Below are 7,760 nucleotides of genomic sequence, written 5' to 3' on the forward strand. Positions count from 1 at the left end.
ATAATATATAACTTAATATATAACTTATAACTCAGCTACAATAGGAATATCAGCCATCAAGATCACTGGACTCAGAACGGGATACAAAGCTCTTAGATGTTTCATTTCTTTAAAATGTATATTTTTCAAAGGACATTCATGTAAAGCTTTAGGTTGCGACTTGTGGAGCATCCACCATGAAGGAAAGAACCAAGTGAATGCTGCACATGCCGACACGCAATCCGGGTGCATGGCCCCTTACTCCCCACTGTTTTTACTATTTTACATGTAAGTTGCCAATCTTTCTAAGACTTGAGCTATTCAAATTTCATTCCTTCTCTTCCCCTTTCTTTCTTTCTTTCTTCCTTTCTTCCTTCCTTCCTTCCCTCTCCCCCTCTCTTCCCCTCCCTCCCTCTTACTTTCCTTGAAGAACTTTGACACCAACTATATTTGTAGCACACAGATTGAAACAACATCATAAGAACAAGGATCCAGAGATCTGATCCTCTGGTGGAAACACTTTCTGTTACTAACACTGTTTACCTGTCCCAATGGGAGCTTGTAGCCGTGCTCAGGAATTTCATATTCTAAAGCTTAAAACTGGATATAATGAATTTTTCTAAAAATGTGCTGTTAATAGAAAAAAAGAGAAGAGCACACAATATGAATAATACTAAAGATATATATTTAAACATAACTTGATTCCTGAGAATTGGGAGCAGGAGTTTGATGTACGTGACCTATTCGGGGATAAACACTCTGCAGCCTCTTGTTCTCTGCACATTGGCCAGTTGTGGTTCTCCATGTTAATCACCCTCTGCTGCATAAGGAAGCTTCTCTGCTGAGAGTTGAGAGCTGCACTAATTTATGGTTATGACAGTAAGTGATCAGAAATCAGTTTAATGCTATATCTATTTAGCAGAATAGTTACATTGGGCTGTCTCCCACAGCCTGTGGGGTGTCTAACCTCAGGATCCTAGGCCTGATATCAATGTCAGGTATGGGCTCCATCCTATGAAACAGACCTTAAATCCAATTAGAAACAGTTGGTTATTCCTATAATATTCATGTCACTATTGTACAAGTAGGTATATATTCCAGGGCAGCTGTTGTAGCTCACAAATTGGTAAGGTTCATGCTAAGTTTTCTCTTCAGGTAGTTTGCATAGCACCTTCCAGCACTATGAAAGTAGTAGAAGAAGGGGCAGAAAGATTGTAAGAGTCAGAGGAGGTGGCTGACCACAAGGAAACAGTTTTCCAGATAGCTGGTCACTTACTCATATCGACTCACAGCAATGATGACAACATGGACAAGCCCCCATAAGCTCAATTCAGACAAAAACACAGCATAAATGTGGGGAAGTGGGTAAGAAGTCCCAACCTTATTTGAGAAAATACTAGCAATTGATGACTGCTCAAAAGTGGAGATCCACCTCATTTAAGGATGACCCTCTTAGTAGGTTGAACAGGCTGCCGTGGATGAATCCATACCAACGGACATTTGGGGCAACAAACATGACTGTGGATTAGAAAGGGGGACGGTTCAGATATGGGAATCAATGTAAATATGATCCAAATATATTGTATGAAATCCACCAAAAACATTACTTGAATGGATCTAAAGTCTATCTTAAATACTTCTTTATGAGCATACCATCAAAGTTCACCTAAGGAATTATTTTTGTCTTCACAGAATGGAGCCCATATCTGACACTGACATCAGACTTAGGAATGTGAGGCTAGACGGGGCACAGGATGTAGGGAAGAACCTCATACTAGTTTTTGACTAAATAGTTATTGTATTAAACTGACTCATAGTGATTTATTGTTATACCCATAGATTAATGCATCTCTCAGCTCTCACCAGAGAGGTTTCCTTTTGTAGCAGATGGTGATTAACAGAAACCCATAACTAGCCAATACACAGAGACTAAGAGGCTGCAGAAAGTTCACCTCTGAATGGAACACCTATATCAAACTTCCGCCTCCCAAGACTTGGGGGGTGGGGGGAGATGTTCAGCAGAAAGACTGTAAGAGCCAGAGGTGGCAGGTGACCACAAGGAAACAGTTTTCTAGATAGTTGGTCAGTTATTCATATGAACTCACAGCAATACTGTCAGCATGCAAAAGTCCCAGTATAAACTCAAATTAGACAAAATCTCAGCATAGATATGAGGAAATGGGTAAGAAGACGTAGTGCACACCTTTAATTCCAGCGGGAGGGACGCAGAGGCAGTTGGATCTCTGTGAGTTCAAGGCCAGCCTGGTCTACGTAGTGAGTTCCAGGTCAGCTGGGCTACAGGGAGACAAAAAAAAAAAAAAAAGAAAAAAAGAAAAAAAAAAAAAAAAAGAAAAAAAGAAAAAAAAAAAAAAAAAAAAGAAAGAAAGAAAGAAAAAGAAAACCCAACCCAGCCAACCTAAGAAAACTGTGGCAACCAATGGCTGCTGGGAGAGGCTGGAACAATCTCTTTCAAGGATGTGATTCTTGGTGGGTTAACCAGGCTCCACTGGGTGGACCCACACCAAGGGACGTTCGGGGGCATAAAGTAGATTCTATAGGCTTTATTTTATTAAATTGGGTTGAGAGGCAATAAGAGGAGGTGTGGATAAGGGGAGGGGATCTAAAAACCATCAAAGTACATTGCATGAAAATCACAAAAAGTCAATAAAAAAAGAAAAAAAGAATTATTTTTGTTTGATATTCAGTTTTAGATTTTCAGGTCCCCACATGTAGAGACTGTAAAATTAAACTGGGAAAGTATGAGCGACTGTTACCCTTCAACACTCAATGTTGAATACAAACCGCCTCCAGTCTACGTCATGAGCAATGGCTCAGTGCAGCACTGCTTTACCTGAAAATGATACCCATGTGTGTTCTGATTGAAAGAACATAGCTCATTTCCTTTAAAGATTTATCTTTAGTTTTAATTATGTGTAAGGTATGAATCTGTGTGTGGGTATGTGCACATGAATTCAGGTGTCTGAGGAAGCTAGAAGGTATCTGAGCCCTAGAGCTGGAGTTACAGGTGGCTATGAGCAGCAATCAGGTCCTCTGCAAGAGCAGTACGCACTCTTAACTGGTTGAGCCATCTCTCCAGCATGAAGCACATTTTCTGAGCCTTCTAGAAATGTAGAGGTGAGAACATGCATTTTAAAAGTAAGACTTTGTGGCTAGCCTCCCTGAGAATATGCACATCTTGACACGTGAGTTCAACCTTGTCTAGCCTTGACCTCAAAAGCAAAGCAAAATATACTGTGTGTGTGGCTATGGCTCCAGACTCTTCACACTCCCTTGGAGCTACAGGACCCAGTGTATCTATAGCCTGGAGTATCTGGAAAGGTACTGCAGGGACAGGGTCTGGAAAGCACTTTCCCCACAGTTTGTAATAGACTGACAACATCAGGTGCTGGAGTTCTCAGAGTCCATCTGCAGCAGCATCATAGGGGTCTACCAAGGGGATAGACATGGATGCTCTCAGAGAGGGGCTGCTGGTTGTGCTTTGCTACAGAGTTCAAATACAAATGGCTGTTCTTGCTAACACTGGATACCTTGACACTAGCAAGCTGGGATAAAACTGTCAGTCTCATCTTAGTACACCTAGTGTGCTGGTCTTCATGGCATTCTCTCTGTATTTGTGTTTGTGTACATACACTCCTGATTACTGCAGAGCTACATGGTCTGGATAGACAGTAGCACACAAATCTACATGTTAGTGACAAAGTGCTTCTCATCCCTTGCCACGGAACCCTCCTCTGTCTGGGGAACGGAGGATCTGGGTCTTTGCAGTTGTCCTTTCTTGCTTTGACACTGTGCCCCAGCTTGCCTTTTCTAGAGGCACCAGTGGGGCCCAGAAGCTCTGAGTATTTATTTCAGTACTGGCTTCCTGCCAGGGCTTTGCCACTTGGAGCCAAGACTGCATTTGCTGTGGAACTGATGGAGAGGCAAGGAGAGAGGGGGCAGCAGCTGTGGAGGGAATGACTCCTCCTGCTTCCCTCTTTGCCTGTAGCAACACAGACCCACACCAGGCAAGTGTCACTAAAAGGCAATGAACAAGAGACTCAATTTCCCATTGTAGAATGAGGGAAGTGGGGGGAGAAGGAGGGACAGGGGCAGAAGGAGGGGAGGAAGAAGAGGAGGAGGAAGAGGAGAAGGAGGAAGAGCTATTGAGATGGACAAGGTGTGTTTAAAGAAAACAGAAGCATTTGTGTGATATGAAACAGATCTACTCCCCAGCTGGACGCTTCAGATTCTCCTCGCAAGGCAGACACATAATATGCTCCAAAGGAACAAAGGGACCAGAGGTAAAGTCTGGGCAACATCTTCCTCTGTCTTCTGCTAAGGCCACAGAAATGGTGAGCGACACTGGGCAGAGTACAGAGAAGGAGAGTAGACCCAGAAAGAAAGAAAACAAACAGCCAAATAAGTAAAGACTAACAGCAACCGAGTGCTTGCCTTCAGTATTCGATCTGCTCAGTCAACACAGATTCTTTGGAGTGTTGTTGTGTTTTAAGGCTTTTTTGGTTGATTTATTTTATTGTGTGCTCATTGATTTTATTTACATTGTATGAATTAAGTTATGTATTTTAATAGCCTTTACCATATAGTGCACTGTTTTATTTCTTTTTCTCATTTCATCAGCACATTGTCTAGGACACCCATAGGAAACAAATCTTTCAGAGTAGACATAGAAGAAACAGGGAAGCATAAGCAAAATGATTAAGAATGGGGGCTGGAGAGATGGCTCAGCGGTTATGAGCACTGGCTGCTCTTCTAGAGGACTTGGGTTCAATTCCTAGAACCCCCATGGTAGTTAACAATTGTCTATAATTCCAGCTCCAGGAGGTCCAGTGCCCTTTTCTGATCTCCATGGTTATTGCACAACATGAGTGCATTTAGAGACATGCAGGTAATACATTCATACAGATAAAATAAAATAAAAATAATAAATAAAATACATTTTAAATGATTATGAATGGTAAGACTCCCATGGCAGCAGCACTAAGCCATTACCTCTCCCTGGGCTGAAGGAAATGGGGGCCTCTCAGAACCTTCTGAGAACCAGAACTTCGGAGGCATGGACTTTTGATATACTGATACTGGCAAAAACTGATGAATTACAGAAGCAGCATGGTCTTCCTGCACCCCATATCACTTTTATTGGTCATATCATTGGTTGACTTATTTCTTATGTCTATGAGTGCTTTGCCTGCATATATATAAATGCACCATGCATGTAATATCCACAGAAGCCAGAAGAGGGCATCGGTTTCCTCTGAACTTACTAAAGGTTGTTAGCCACCATGTGGGTGCTGGGAACTGAATCTCTTCAAGAGTGGCAAGTGCTCTTAACTATTGAGCCATCTCTCCAGCCCCAACACAGACACTTAAATTGGGTTCCCTGCAAATGAGGAGTGAAAAGACCATTAAGACAGAGCTGTCTCTGATTCCCAACTACCTAGGGGAAGGAGTTCACTAAACCAGGGTGTGTTTGTGAGCAGGTACTGGCGTAAACAACGGATCAGGTTTCTCACAGTCAACAAATGGTGGAGTATAGATTCTAGCCCAAGATTTCGTGATTCCAAATGAATTGTCTTTGGGAATTCACCATGTAACACCACCAATCAACAACATACCATGTGTGTGATAGCCATTCTGTAAGAGTATGCTGTCAGCTGAAATCACAGACATCTCTGTTATTAGTATGCTTGCCAAGTTCCAATAGGGACACTTCTTTCAGGAAGCAGTCCACCATCCTCAAGGGATGCATGACTGTAATTCAAAACCTTAATTCAGCACACAGATTTGCCCAGTCTCCAATCACACTTTTTCTGGATCACTTGGTGAAAAAATTTTTTCTTTTCCATTCTCTCCATTTGTAGAAATTTCAAACTTTGAGATGTATCATAGGGCATAAAATTATATGATAAAGGCCAATCAGAGGCCAAATCTACAAGCACTTTCAAGCTTTGTAACTGGTTACCTAAATGAAGAAGCTGGGTACGGGTATGAGACTCTAGGGAATGCAGCCCTGTCCCCTCAGCATCCACAGCAGTTGCTTGCACAGTCCTTCTGTGTTAGGAACCCAGAAGCATATTTACTCTCTTCTTTTTTTCTTTTCTTTTCTTTCCGTTCTCTCCCTTCATCCTTTCCTCCTTCCCTCCCTTCCTTCCTTCTTCAATTCCTTTTGTTGTATTTTGTCTTCTCATTCAATCTTATACTTTTAGACATAAACATATACACACATACATGTGCACCTACATATCTATATAAATGTGTTATGTGTATCACTTGCATTGTTTTTTCAGTGCACTAAAGCCTCTAACTCCTGATTTTGTAGGAATCTGAAGAATGGAACACCCATATTTTCCAAGTCATTCAAAGCACACTGCTTAGAGGTAACACATTTCTGCTTCTTTTAAACTTTATAACTATCTCCTCATTGGTATCAACTTCATTATTAAAGCAAGTTATCTATTAAATGGTAATTATTTAACTAATGGAAAAGGAAAATATATCACTCCCATTTTTGTAACACTTACCATATACTATTAACATTAGATTTATATAGACTTGAGTCATTTAATGCCTGTAAAATCTATGAATGTTTTTAGCACCTTCTGTGTTTAAGGAAATACAAATGGGAAACAAGCTGAGATGTTGAAGTAACTTGGCCAAAGCAGTGGAGGCTAGAATTGAATTCTGGCAGATTCTAGAGCAATGACTCACCCAGTTAAAACTATTGCAGAATTCCCTCATGAACCATAATCTGTTAACTGAAAAAAAGGTTTTATTTAATGTATTCACTTGAAAGTTTTTAAACTCCTTGCTCACTTGCCTGAGGAATGATTACCTCTTACCTTGTTCTGTCTACACAGGGAGGCTGCAATCAGAATTGGAAACATTCAGGGAAATACCTTTTTGGGGAAAAGTTGAAAACAACCAGGCCTTCAGCCTGAAAAATTCAACTGCATTTTCTAGGGTTAATCTCCCATTATCTAGAAAATACTTCAGTGTTAAGGTGTTAATGTCAGAAGAAAAAAAATGAACATGCCTCTTAGCACTATCCATGCTTTTTGTCTTCATAAAACTCAGCAAGTATTAGCTAATTAATCCTAATGAAAGTTTCATAATATATGTAAGGTCAAATTCATTCTTAGCAGGCATTTATAAACTAGACAAGTTGTGGTTTCATAATTTATGAGATCTCTGGCTCACACACATTATGAATCACACCCTTAGATTTACAGAGTTCATCCAAAGCCCTGATGAAAAACCATGCTCAACTTTATCAACCTCATAGCACAGTATTGCACAGAGTGCTCACCAGGCTGCCTGTTGTCTTCTGACTTGCAATATACTGAAAATAGGGAATAACCCAAGACACTGAAATATAATCTTTTTAAGTCTGTTAACATTCTCTCACTTTTGTAGATAAAAACTGAGTATGTTATATTTTAAAAATTTTAACCGTCTTTGTGTGTTTTAAGCATTCATGTGAAATCACTATTTAACTTTATATTAAAAAATTCACTCATACCCAGGTGTAGTGACACAAACTTGTAATCCCAGTAGTTTGAAGGCTAAGGCAAGAGGATTACACATTTGAGGCCAGCCTGGGCTATATAGTGAGTACGAGGCTAGCCTAGAGACCATATCTCACAGCCCATCTACACAGTTCTTCAAAACTGGGCAATAGATCTAACTCTAACATTTGGTATTTATAGTTTCTTGGCAAGTGTGTGTGTTTGTGTGTGTGTGTGTGTGTGTGTGTGTGTGTGTGT

At 40.6% G+C, this 7,760-nt stretch overlaps 1 protein-coding gene across 4 annotated transcripts in view; it reads right to left on the reverse strand.

Moving 5' to 3' along the window:
* Nr3c2 (nuclear receptor subfamily 3 group C member 2) overlaps positions 1 to 7,760 on the reverse strand; it is a 373,979-nt gene that overhangs the window by 236,282 nt on the left and 129,937 nt on the right. The gene's annotated exons all lie outside the window — the stretch shown is intronic.

Source organism: Nannospalax galili, unplaced genomic scaffold (genome assembly GCF_000622305.1).
Source record: "Nannospalax galili isolate Female #2095 unplaced genomic scaffold, S.galili_v1.0 scaffold585, whole genome shotgun sequence".
NCBI lineage: Eukaryota > Metazoa > Chordata > Mammalia > Rodentia > Spalacidae > Nannospalax > Nannospalax galili.